A 13,053-nucleotide genomic window follows, 5' to 3' on the forward strand; every position below is an offset into this window, starting at 1 on the left:
AATCAGTCTGGGAGGGGGAGGGGACAACCCTCAAGAATGAAAGACTGCCTCACTGGGGACTCAGCTGGCCAGTTCCAGTTGGGTAAGGCTACTATCCTCTTTTCCTTCCTTCCTTCCTTCCTTCCCTCCCAATTAAAGTTAAATGACTTGCTCAGGCAGCTTCTTCTCCCTTACAAAGTTGAAAGTTCCAGCCTTTATTATTCATCCTATGTGTCCAGCACTGTGCTTGCTATTTTGGAAGATAATTATTCAAAAGTGCCTGCTCTGTTCCAGCTGCTGAGGATAAAGACAAGTAAAACAGTCTCAGCCCTCAAATAGTTTACACTTTAGATCTGAGGTTCTTAACTTTTGGGGGGCCCATGAACCCCTTTGGGAATCTGGTGAAACTTAAAGATGCCAAATCAGAGTAGTGTTTTTAAATACATAAAACAAAATACATGGGATTACAGAGAAAACCAATTACATTGATATATGCTATATGATATATCAAAATATTTTTAAAACCAAGTTCCTGGACAGGTGTAAGAACTTCTGCCTTAGGAGGCAGCATAAAATATCCCTGGGTGAGGGAAGCTGACTTTCTAACTGTGGAGATGGAATCATGATTGTACATTCAGGAAAGAGAGCATTTACTGAGAGCTATATTAGTCAGGGCCCAGCATGGTACCTGGTATATAGTAGGCACTTAATAAATACTTGTTGATTGATTGGCTAAAAAGGCTTCAATGGAGAATCAGGGACTTGAGCCAGGCTAAGAAGGGAGGGGCATCTTAGGCCAGGGGAAACAACGTGAGCAAAGGCATGCAAGGGATAGTGAGTAACTTGCTTGACTAGAGTGGAGGTTGCACGTAGGGGAGTAGTAGAAGATAAGGTTGACTAGGCAGGCTGAGGCCAGGTGATGGGAGGGCCTTGAAAGCCTCATATATTTGTATTTCCCCACTGTGGGCATCCTATAAGTGCTGTTGGCTAAATGACTGTACTCCACAAGTTTCAGGGTCAAATTCCCAGAGTGCTTTTACCCTGTAGCTCACAGATTATCCCATACTTTTCCAGAAGGGGAGGAAGAAACAGAAGCAGGCAGCTCTGGAGCATGAATTGGCCTCATCTCCTGTGACATCACGCAGGAGGTCTCCAATACCCCAAGAGCCCCCTCCTTTACAGCAAAGCTTCTTCTTTTTTGGGGGGGGAGGGGCTGGCAATGAGGGTTAAGTGACTTGCCCAAGGTCACACAGCTAGTAAGTGTCAAGTGTCTGAGGCCGGATTTGAACTCAGGTCCTCCTGAATCCAGGACCACCTATCCACTGTACCTCCTATCTGCCCCCATACAGCAAACTTCTTAAATTCCGGGTCATGACCCCATATGGGATATGGGAGTCTTGAAAAATTTGGCAACAGTAAAAGGTTCTGTATACCTCTTTTATATACCTATATACCCGGGGTTGAATAAAAATTTCTCTGTTGAAAAGGGGAGATAAGTGAGAAAAGTTTAAGAAGCCCAGAAAATCAAAAGCCTGGTGGGCAGATATAGCATGGATATTTTCCTGGTCCACTGGGCAGAGGGAATCTCACCTTGGCTACTAACACGATGTTTCCACAGGTTATTTCCCACTCCTACCAAACAATTGGCTCTTTAAATTAATGTTTATTGATGCCTTTTCTTTTTTTAATCAGTCATTTCTAAAAATTTATCCTACACACCCACACAGTGACTTCCCCTTGTAGCAAAGAAAAATAGTTAAGGGTTTGGGGTCTTGGGTTTTTGTTTTTTTACTGGGATCCTCCAATTACTTATATGTGTATGTGTTTGTATGCCCCTGGAAGAATATAAAAGCTCCTTAAGGGCAGGAACTGACTCATTTTTTTGCACGTATATCTTTGGTGCCTAATACATGCTTGGTATTAAATACCTATAGTATATACTGTGTGTGTGTGTATTTATGTACCATGAACATATAAATGGGCAGCTAGGTGGTGCCGTGGATAGAGCCACTGGGCTTGGAATCAGGAAGACTCATCTTCATGAGTTCAAATGTGGCCTCAGACACTTGCTAGCTGGGTGACCCTGGGCAAGTCACTTAACTCTGTTGGCCTCAGTTTCCTCATCTGGAAAATGAGCTGGAGAAGGAAATGGCAAACCACTCCAGTATCTTTGCCAAGAAGACCTGAAATGGGGTCTGGAAGAGTCAGACAGGACTGAAAAATGACCAACACAAACAAAACAAAAACCAGGCCTGTTGATTGAATGACTGATATCAAATTCAATGCTCTGCACCACAATGCATGTTCACAACCTTATAAGTTTAATATGCAATATTAGCATTTTCTCTATCACTATCTTAACCCTAGACGATCAACAAAACAACAAATCAGGTGCTGATTGGTAGCATTTACTAACTTGCCTGAAATCGTAATTGGCCCTCTTTGAAGCTCTACTGGGCTCTGGCACAGTCATGTGAGTTTGCACCCATTATTCCCCACCTTCCCAAGGAGAGATGGGCAGTACATTTTGAATAAGGGTTTCCTGGGGTGACTGAAGACCTCCTTGGAATTTGTGAGAGCTTGGTTCATTCTTTTAAGTTCACACCTCCCATATACTTGGGCACTGTCTGAAAAGGCCCACCCCAGGTTGGAGGGAAAGCTAAGCTAGGAAACTTCATTAGGGCAGAATGTATTCCTATTGTGTCAGGAGGGGAAGCAGGAGGCAACTAAATTGTCAGTGGCAATCCTTGAAGCCCAGAAATGTGGGATCCTCCCCCCCACTACTTATTGTTCTCTCTGTGGTCCGTTTTTCCATCTATAAAATAGGAATAATTATCCCCGTTTCCCATCTACTTCTGGGGTGTGTTGGCATGAGGATAAAAGTTGAAGTTTGAATAGAAAGATTTGAATGTCTTTCAACAGAGATGCAATAGTAGACTTTTAAAATTGGAGAGTTTATCCTCTTACTTCTCCTTCCTGTCCTACCAACCCTGATCTGTGTTCCAGGGGAGATATTTTTCTAATCAAAGTACAAACCATACCCAAATGTGACACTGGCATTGACAGAATTTGCCAACGTTTTTTAGTTGGCCAGATCACTGCCTAAATTTTCACTTCAGTCAGCCTGCCTAAACAAAGGCTCAGTAGGTCTTCTGAAAGCTAGTTAGGGAAATCCTGGTAAGACAGTCAGTACGAAGATTTGGGATGAGACTTTGTGAGCTCAGGGGTCCCCCACCTGTCCCTTGGGGAAGTAGGACTTATGGAAGTTACCAATGTCTATCAATCGTGTCACTGTGTTTCCTTTTTTCCTTGTTATATTGGAAACTGCTTGACAAAGATTTTCTGTTCGTCTAAGGGAATTTGGGCTCCCTTGGTCTTTTGTGGGAGACTCTTGTCAGTGATGGAACAGGAAATGGAGAGAGTTGAGTTCATTACTGACTAGGCATCGTCCACAATGAAGATGTATGTAGGCCCTTGGACAGTCAGACTGGCCCATTCTGAGGATTCCCAGCCAGTCAGTGTGCCATCCAGCTACCATTTGGTCTATAACGGTACCACATAAGATCTTGCCCTGTCCTTATCCCTCCTGCACTAAGATAGGGTGGTAAATTTGGGGGCTTAAATGTGTGGCCAGTTCAAAGGGCTGCCTGAGTTCTTCAAGACCTCAGCCTTTGTGTACAGTAAGCTCCCAAATCAGACCCTCCTTCCTTGCTAGGGAATAGGACAGACACTCTATGCAGTTATGTTCATCGTTAATTGTTTTTCCCCCAGTTATACTTTATTTTAAAATTTTATTTTTAAAATTCTAAACCTGACAGGCACCAAATAAAATTAGCATTTCCATATACAGAGTTGGAAAGAAAAAGAATTTATATTTTTTTCTTTTCTTTTTTTTTAGTTCAGCCCTGTTGTTGGCCCCTCTCTCCACCCTACCCCAACCCCTCAACCCCCCCAGTCCCGCCATTGGAAAAAAAGGAAAAAGAAAAAAAAAACCTTTGTAATAAGAATACATAGTTAAGCACAACAAATTCTTACATTGGCCATTGGCTGTGATTGAAAAGGTATGTCTTATTTTGTACCTTTAGTCCATCACCTCTCAAATGTCCCCTGGAATCATTGTTGGTCATTGCAAAGATCACAATTCTTAGTCCTTCAAAAATGTTTTCTTTACAGTGTTATTGTTAGCCAAGCAAGGTGCCAGGGTGGTTACCAAGAGTCAGGAAGACCTTAGTTCAAATTCAGCCCCAGAAACTTAATTGCTGAGTGATCTTGTACAAGTTACTTAACCTATGTTTACCTCAGTTTCCTCAACTGTAAAATGGGGATAATAATAGGATCTACCTCCACCCCAGGGTTGTTGGGAAGATCAAGTGAGTTAACATTTGTAAATTTACAAATATTAAAGCACTCAGCACAGTGTCTCTCATATAGTAAGTGATGTAGAAAGGGATAGCTTTTGTCATTATCATCATTGTAGAAATTGTTCTCTGAGTTCTGCTTACCTTATTCTGTTTCAGTTCATAAAAGTCTTACCAGATTTCTCTAAAATCATTCTTTGATCCTTTCTTATTGTTGTATAATAATATTCTATTGCATTAATTAACCTTGTTTAGCCATTCCCAATTGGTGGGCACTCCTTAGTTTCTAATTCTTTGCTACATTGAAAAGTGCTACTATAAATATTCTTGTTCATATAGGTCCTTTTCTTCTTTAATTTCCTTTGGATATAGGTCTATTAGTGTTGCCTCTGGGTCAAAGGATATGCGCAATTCACTTGACTTTTGCAATAGCATTTCAAATTGCCTCTACAAACTGTGTATAAGTTTGCCTTCTCCCCTCTAACATTTGTCATTTTCTTTTCCTGTAACTTTTGCCGATTTGTTGGGTGTAAGACGGAACCTCAAGAGTTTTTTTTCTGCAATTATCTAATAATAAGTGAATAACTGGTGGAACTTTTTTTTTAAAACAAAGTCTACTGATGGTTTGTATTTCTTTCTTTGAGAACTGCTTGTTCATAGCACTTGACCATTTATCCTGGTGAGTAGCTCTTGTTCTGATATATTTGAAGCAGTTCCTTATATATCTTGTATATCAGACCTTTTATCAGAAAAAAAAATTGTTGGAAAGATTTCCTTCCCAGCTATTTTCCATTTATTCTTATCTACATTGGTTTTGTTTTGTGAAACCATTTTAATTTCACTTAATTCAAGTTGTCCATTTTTACCTTCTAGGATCCTTTCTATCACCTGTTTGGTCATGATTTTTTACTCTAATTCTAAAAGGTATTTTTCTTCCTTGCTCTTTTAATCTGTCTATAAGGTGACCTTTTACATGTAAGTCATGTTATCCATTTGGAACTTGTGTTGGTATGTGGTATGAGATATTGGTCTATACCTAATTTCTGCCATACTACTTTCCAGTTTTCCCAACAGTTTTAGTTGAATAGTAAATCCCAATAACTGGAATGTTTGGGTTTATCAAATACCAGATAGGCTACAATGTTTAATGCTTTGTTATATTGTGTACCTTATCTGTTTCACTGATTGATTTTCCTCTTTTTAAAACAATGTTAAATAGATTGAATGATGACTACTTTGTGGTATAGCTCAACAACTACTATTGATTATGTTTCTTCCTTGAATCTACCCTGGAAGAGCTGAGGAGACAGTGGAGAAAGGAAAGATGGAATAACGCCATTCTATTCCATTCATTACACACACACACTCATACATACATACTTCCGTACTGGAGATACAAAGGTAAAAAAAATTAGTTTCTGCCCTCAAGAAGTTTAGATTGTGTTTGGTATGATACAGTATACTCACAGATTAGCAAATGCAAAATATAAACAAAGTAATTTCAAGAGGGAGAGTATGCTAACAATTGCTAGGTATCAGGAAAATGTATCCAGCAAACATTGAAGCTACTTTCCTGACCCCCACTTATAGTGGCAGGTTGGCCCTGTTGCTTCTGATCCCCTCAGAGCCGTAGGGTATTTCTGAAGGGTTAAGGGTCAGTTTTCTAATACTATATCATGGCCTCCCCACTGGTGTACTTCCTGCCATCATTATTAGTTGGTATCAAGTAGTCAGCCAGATTGAATTAGAATTTTAGAAAGGGGTATTTACTAAAGAGATACACTTGGTTTTTTTAACCCACAAAACTAGTTGATATAACATACCTTCCCTGAAGCCTGTGTCACACTTTCTATTCTGTATATGTAGAGACCATGGGAAGGTACATTCAAACTTAAAGCATGGCTGTTCAGACCTGTATCTTTCTTCATGCATGAGTAGGTAACCAATATACTTAGAGTCTCATGGGCATTCAGAAGTTTATTTTGGGAGATCATGGGGCTATAGGCTAAAGACATAATCTGCAAAGTGTACGTGTCCAAACCAGTGCTGTGAGACTGCATTTTATTCCCAGTGAGTGTTTGTGAGGAATAGGGTGAAAGGAACTAGTTTTAGTCCTATAAATTCTGCACACAGGATAGCCAAAGAATGTATACAGAAAGTCTTTCAGCCTAGTGCTTTATTTAGCTCTCAGTCCCAGGAACCTGGTAGCAGTGTTAGGTCCATTTTCCCCTGTTTTGCTAAAGGGTTGTGGCACAGTTAGGAGTTTGAGTCCTTTTCCCTTAATCTCAGGCTGTGGGAGGATGTTGTTTTCAGGATGTTGCTGGCTTTTGAACAGTAACCCACTGGCCATCATCCTGGCATTCCAGGTGGGCCCATGTCATATATTGGGGTGATATCTGACAAAACTCCAGACAAATATGGCATTGGATGCCTCAGCCCTTTTCTTACCGACCCTTCTTAGTTGTATGCTCGAAAAATTGGTGGGGCAGTGTAGGAAAGGAGGAGCTCCGTTCATACACCCATAGGCAGAAGAAGCTGGAGTATCCTGGGTAATAATGCCTTTAGCCTACACTCGAATGAAATATCCTTACACTTAGACATTGAAAGCAGGTGTTTGGGTGGCATGCTTTAGAAGAAGAGAGGCCAGGAGCAACAACGAATTGCTAGAGAACACAAAATCTGCCTGCCATCCTGAGCGAAGGGAGCTGCAAATTTGGCCTCCCCTTCCAAAATAGGTCAAGCTGCCAAGGCCTTGGCTAATGGGGCTAGAGCAGAGTATGGATTGAGTGTAGGGAATTGGGGAGAAGTGAGTCATTCTGGGCCTGGAGTTACATTGTTATTGTTTCTCCCCTAGAAATAGAGATTTACAGAGTCCTCAGTATGTGCCAGGTGCTGGGCTCAGATTGGAAGACCCGAATATTAGCAGTCTATGTAAAGAATGAGCCCACAGCTGTGGCTGGCTGTTTTGAAAGCAAAGGAACTGTGTACCATGTGGTGGAAAAGCCTACAGGACTCACAATCACAGTCACCTGGCTTCAGATCCCTGCTCTGGAATATGCTGTAGTAGGAGAGTAGTAAGTGACTGTCTGGGAGGGGGGGAACATAGGGGGTGGGACTGGGGGATTAGAGCATGAGAATTGTCTCTGGGCCAGCCCTTCCACTCTTCCATCTGCTTTGGTGGAAGGGGGATCAGACAGGGGGCCCGGGGCTCTCCGGTTAGAATTAGTTATGTGACTGTGAAGCTCTGCAAAATGGGGGGTATAAAATACTGCTTCCCTCTGTACCTTGCTGGGCTCTTGTGAGGGGTAAATGAAATAACCATAGGATTTGAAGGTTTCATCTCCCTGCTTTGGGATGTGCTATGTAAGGATAGTAGGTGATTATTGGGGTGGGGTGTGGTTTTGGGGGGAGGATTGTGTCCTCATTGGCCCATTCCCCCAATTACACTGATCTGCCTAATATCCATCTGCATGGGAGCTTGGTACCAGGCTGAGCATGTTGAGCATGCTCTAAGGGTGGACCCTCATTGACCAGTCTGCCCTCACCCCTCCCCATGACATATGTAAAGTGCTTTCCAAGCCTGACTTCTAGATATGTGTGAGTTTTTGTTTCTAAGCTTCAAATTTCTCATCTGTCAAATAGATTGGGGCAGATCTGATCTGATTGCTCTCCTTACTCAGTAAGCTCTGGTGGGTTGCCCATTACTTCCAGGATCAAATAGAAACTTCTCTTTTGCATTTAAAACCCTTCACAGTTTGTCCCCAAACATTAATTTCCTCCATGTACTATGTAGCCCAGACAAACTGGCCACCTTTTGTCTTCCTCACAGAGCACTCCTCACCAGAGCCTTTGTAGTGGTCATCCTGGATGCCTCTAGCTTTCAGAATCATCCCTAGTTGTCTTTAGGGATCCAATCAAGTTCCACCCTCATTTTCTAAACTGTTCATTGCTTTTCCTTCCTCCCTGCTCCTTGAAAAAAATCACCTTGTATCTGTTTTGTATATATCTATCTGCTGACATGTCTCTCCCAGCTAGACCGTAAATGTCTTAAGAGTAAGGATTGTTTTCATTTTTATTTTTGTATTGGGCACTTAGCCCAATTCCTGACACATAACTGAAGCCTACTAAATGCTTGTTGATTGATTAATTGGAGTGGAAGCAAATTGTGACAGAACAGAATATTGAATTTGATGCCTAAAGACCTGAGCTCAAATCTCATTTCTGCCCCTTATGCTACCTAGAGCAAATAAATAGTAATCAAATCACACTTTCCCTCTTCAAGACCTGTTTCCTTATCTATATAATGAGGGGATTGAACTAGATGAAACTAAGATGTCTTCCAGCTTCAAAGTCTGTGATCAATCACGTGATTTGTAAAATGGGGTTAACAATACTTGTACCAAGATGATTTCATCATCTTGGAAGGAGAGTTTTTGTTGTGGTGGTGGTTGTTTTGATAAACCTTAAAACACTATAAACATGAGCTACTGTTATTAATCATTCCTTGAGCTGGGGGTGGGGGCTGTGGCAGTGTTACTAAATGCTAGGGGGCCTCAAAGTATGGACTGGTGGCTGGGTGGACTTACTTTGTTAAAGGTCAAACTTTAGATGCATCTGGTCAGGTAGTGGGGTCTGGAACATGCTGTAGGGGGATGGTAGGTAATGGTTGGTGGGAGGGTGGCAGTTGGGGATAGAGCTTTCGAATTGACTCTGGGTCAGCCTTTCCTCTCTCGATCTGGAATGATACTGCTTTGGTGGAAGGGAGGGCGTGGCAGCTGGCCAATGGCTTAATGATCTTGGATGGTCTCAGTGAGGTTCCTACTAAGAGAGTTTAAGAGACAGGAAAATAGGGAAGTGTGTGGAGCTGGCTTCTTTAGACACTTGGGTACATCTGTAGAAATCTGAATTTTCACCCCTGTGAGCATTACATGAGACTGCAGGGCCCTTCTTACTTAATCTCTCTCTCTTTCCCTTCTCCCTCCCAGCACACTCTGTGGCTTTCTTTTTGTTCTCAAAGTGAGTTTCCCTAAATCTCTCTTGCATGAAGAGAAAGTGCTCCAGGCCACATACAATCCTCTAGAAACCTCTGTATCTGCTTGAGGTCCTGGCTCCTCCTAGGGCCTGAAGAACAGCCCTAAGTCAGAGTTGGTGGGGAAAAAAGAAGGGAAGAGAGAGCTGGAAAGAGGAGTTGATAGGCCAGGACCAAAAAAAAAAAGGGAAAAGAAGAAAAAGAATTGGTTAGGTTGTATTATTATCAGGGAGGCCCACATAAGCTGTGGGTTTCCTTTAAGGAAGATCAGACAGCAGCTGTCCCTGAAATTTCGAGGCCCAGAGGCATTCTTGTCAGCTCTTGATTCCTCATTAAGCCCTTTTCCTTCTAAAGGAGACAAGAATATCCTAGTGGGGCTTCCTTAGTCTTTAGAGAGAATTTAAGAGCGTTTGGAGAGGAAGAACCAGCCTCCACTATTTCTCCCTCTCCCCAATCTGAGGAAGGATAACAAACCATGGGTTGGATTGGGGAGGGGAAGGGAGATGAGGGTCTGGCTAGCCAACTTCTACCCTATGATGCATCAGTGGGGGTTGGGGAGCAGGACTTGAGGAAGTGACTCAAAGCCCACCAAAGCTACAGCAGAGTGTTTGACTTGATGAATAAGAAAGCTGAGCTCTGTCTGAGATGTGGACTTGACATCAAGCCTCATGGCCTGTCCCTCTAGAACTTCTCAAAAGCCAAAGGATTGAAATACATGTGGCTTCTGCAGAAATTTTGAGCAAATACTGGAGAGACTTGGGCCCCTGGAGAGGGTGAAGAAGTGGAGTTGGAGAGAGGAGTTGGACCAAGGAAATGGACCGAGTAGCTTTGCAGCCTATAGCCACTTCTCTTCTCCACCTTCTCTGCCTATAGGCCAGAGACTCAGCAGGGCCCCACAGCTGTTCTTTGGGGAGGGTGGGAAGGACCTGCCTGCCCAGGGCACTCGGCATCTGCCGCTATTACTGATCTGGAGAAATCTGTGCTAGGGAAACCCTTCCCCAGCAGAAGCTACATCAGACAACAGGTGGTCAAGGAGGGGAGGTTGAAAAGGAGATGGGGGAGTATGGGGAGAGGCTGAGGAGAGACATGGTGTCTCAGCTGTTGAGCAAGCCAGCCCCAAGCTTCCTGCTGACTACAGGGCTCCCTCCCAGAGAGGCTCCCAGTTTATACTCCACACCCATCCCTGGAGACAAAGGGCATTCCTGGCTTGGAAAGAACAACCGTCTTTGCCCCCACCCCCACCCCTCCCTGATAATAGAAGGCTCCTGGGGCCTGTCCTATACCAATGCATCTTGGCCTTGCTCTTTATGAGATGACAGCAATGATTTTGTAACAGGAAGCATTGCAAGAAGAGGCAGAGACCCATGCAGATTTCCTGGGATAGTAGGCTACCAGGCAGGCTTTCTGGAAGGAAGAGCAGTAGACAAAAAGGTCTTAGGTTCCTCAGGACAGGCAACAAATAGTGAGTGAAGACTCATTTCTGCCTCATTCATTAGGTACCTAGGTGACGTTGTGCTGGGCTTGTAGTCAAGGAGACCTGTCTCATTTACTTGCTAGCTGTGTCACCTTGGGCAAGTCTCTTAGCTAACCACTCCTCAAACTCGGTTTCCTCCTCTGTAAAATGGAGATGATAATAGCACTTCCTTCCTTCCTTCCTTCCTTCCTTCCTTCCTTCCTTCCTTCCTTCCTTCCTTCCTTCCTTCCTTCCTTCCTTCCTTCCTTTCTCTCTTTCTCCCTCCCTTCCCCCTCCTTCCTTCATAATCAAGATTAAAAGATTTGCCCAGGGGGCAGCTAGGTGGCAGTGGATAAAATACTGATCCTGGTTTCAGGAGGACCTGAGTTCAAATTCAGACTCAGACATTTGACACTTGACACTTATTAGCTGTGTGACCCTGGGCAAATAACAACCCTCATTGCCACCCCACCCCACCCCACACACACACAAAAAAAGGTTTGCTCAGGATCACATAGCTAGTGATTGTCTGAGGCCAAATTTGAACTTGGGTATTCCTAACTCCAGGGCCAGTGCCCCACACCTATTATTTCTTCCAAATCATGAAATAACTATTTCTTCCTGGGCCCCCAAACAGATGAACATTTTCTTTTTGGAGGGTGGCCTGACTTAAGCAAGCCCTAGACTTAGCACTCCCTTGGCATTTATTAAGTCTTCCTGCAATCTCAATCTCTCTCTCAATCTCTCTCTCTCTCTCTCTCTCTCTCTCTCTCTCTTTACTGTGAGCCAAGCCTGTGGCTATACTGTCTTGAAGTTCTAGGTAATTTCCTAAGGGAAATCTTAGGGAGTTGAGCTTGTATGTAGAAGACAAGAGTCAGAGTCAGGTCCATGGTACCCAGGAGGACCTTCCCTAAAGGCCTAAAGGTCTGGCTCTCTCTGGATTTTAAATCGGAAGGAGCTTCCAGGATTATTCAGTTTCTTCATTTAATGGATGAAGAAACCAAAGACCTGGGGCAGTTAAGGTGGCTCAGTGGATAAAGCACCAGCCCTAGATTCAGGAGGACCTGAGTTCAAATATGGCCTCAGATACTTGACACTTACTAGCTGTGTGACCCTGGCCAAGTCACTTAACCCTTATTGCCCCACAAAACAAAAAGAAACCAAAGACCAGAGAAGTTTACCTCTAGTAGTATGGGTGCTCAGGTCCTCAAGATCTGCAGTCTAAAGTTGTAACCTTTCTCCCACTCGGCCACCTCCAAAATGAGAGGATGTAAAAGAGAAATTTCAGCTGCAGCAGTTTGAACTATAGCATAGGCATCAGTCATGCCAAGTCTCAAAAGGACCAGAAGGCTCATTTGTATTCGAGCTGCTTATGTTGCCCCCCCCAACCCCCAATGCTATGTGGCTCCAGTCACAGAATAGGGCTGCTGTCTGCCCACCTCTCACACACCAAGTATCTCTGGCATCTCTTTAGTCACCAGGCCCCATTACTGTGGTTTTTATGGGGGTTGTCAGGAAGGTCTGTGGTCACAGTGGAGGGGGGGGCAGGCAGGGAGAGTAGGGGGACAGCAGGGGAGGCTTAGAGTTTCTTTGCAGTCACATGGACCTCTAATCCTCAGCAGCTCTGCCTTGCCCTCCCCCATTCTTCCCCTGTGAGAGACAGGAGGCAAACTGCCTGAGCCAGCCTGGTGCTGTTGGCTGAAGGCAGAGATTGGTCAGGTTATGGTCAGGTTTTGCCAGGTTGGAAAGGATGCTCCCACCGATGGCAAACAATGGGCAAGAAGTTTCAGGGCGCTTCTGTGGGTGTTTGTTTTCCTGAGTGGGCTTTGGTTGCCTCATTCTCTACAGTGATGCTGTGGCTGGTTGCAAAAGTGTTTAAAATGCAAGAGAGGTTTTTGTTCAGAAAGTTAATTCTGTGTCAATTTCTCCTCGATCTCTTTTCTTCTTGTCCCTTTACCTATTCAGTGCCTCTCGGGTCTGTATTTCTCCACATCTGCCCCCTATTCTTCATCTTTTCTGATCTGAAAGGGTTTTCCCTCCAAATGAGCCAGAACTTTGAGAAGCACTAAGTGTCTGCCGTGACTGAGGCCTAGGGAAGTGTGTGTGTGTGTGTGTGTGTGTGTGTGTAGGGGGGGTGCTACTAAGGGAGGAAACCCAGAGAATCTGATGGGTCACGTGGTTGGCGGGAGAGCTGAGGAAGGAAATAGAGAAGGAGGAAGTCACTACCCAGTGGT

The 13,053-nt window shown here is 43.8% G+C and overlaps 1 protein-coding gene across 4 annotated transcripts in view; it reads left to right on the forward strand.

Annotated features, from left to right (window-relative positions):
* The window catches only part of MIDEAS (mitotic deacetylase associated SANT domain protein), a 133,273-nt gene that overhangs the window by 79,042 nt on the left and 41,178 nt on the right, over positions 1 to 13,053 (forward strand). The window contains exons 1-2 of one of the 4 annotated variants that reach the window (XM_043985418.1): positions 5,417 to 5,738; positions 7,192 to 7,411. The exons of the other annotated variants lie outside the window; for them this stretch is intronic. The gene's annotated coding sequence lies outside the window, so the exon portion shown is untranslated. Of the gene's footprint in view, positions 1 to 5,416; positions 5,739 to 7,191; positions 7,412 to 13,053 lie in introns of those variants that run through there. 4 annotated transcript variants of the gene reach the window in all.

Source organism: Dromiciops gliroides, chromosome 2, assembly GCF_019393635.1.
Source record: "Dromiciops gliroides isolate mDroGli1 chromosome 2, mDroGli1.pri, whole genome shotgun sequence".
NCBI classification, from domain to species: Eukaryota; Metazoa; Chordata; class Mammalia; order Microbiotheria; family Microbiotheriidae; genus Dromiciops; species Dromiciops gliroides.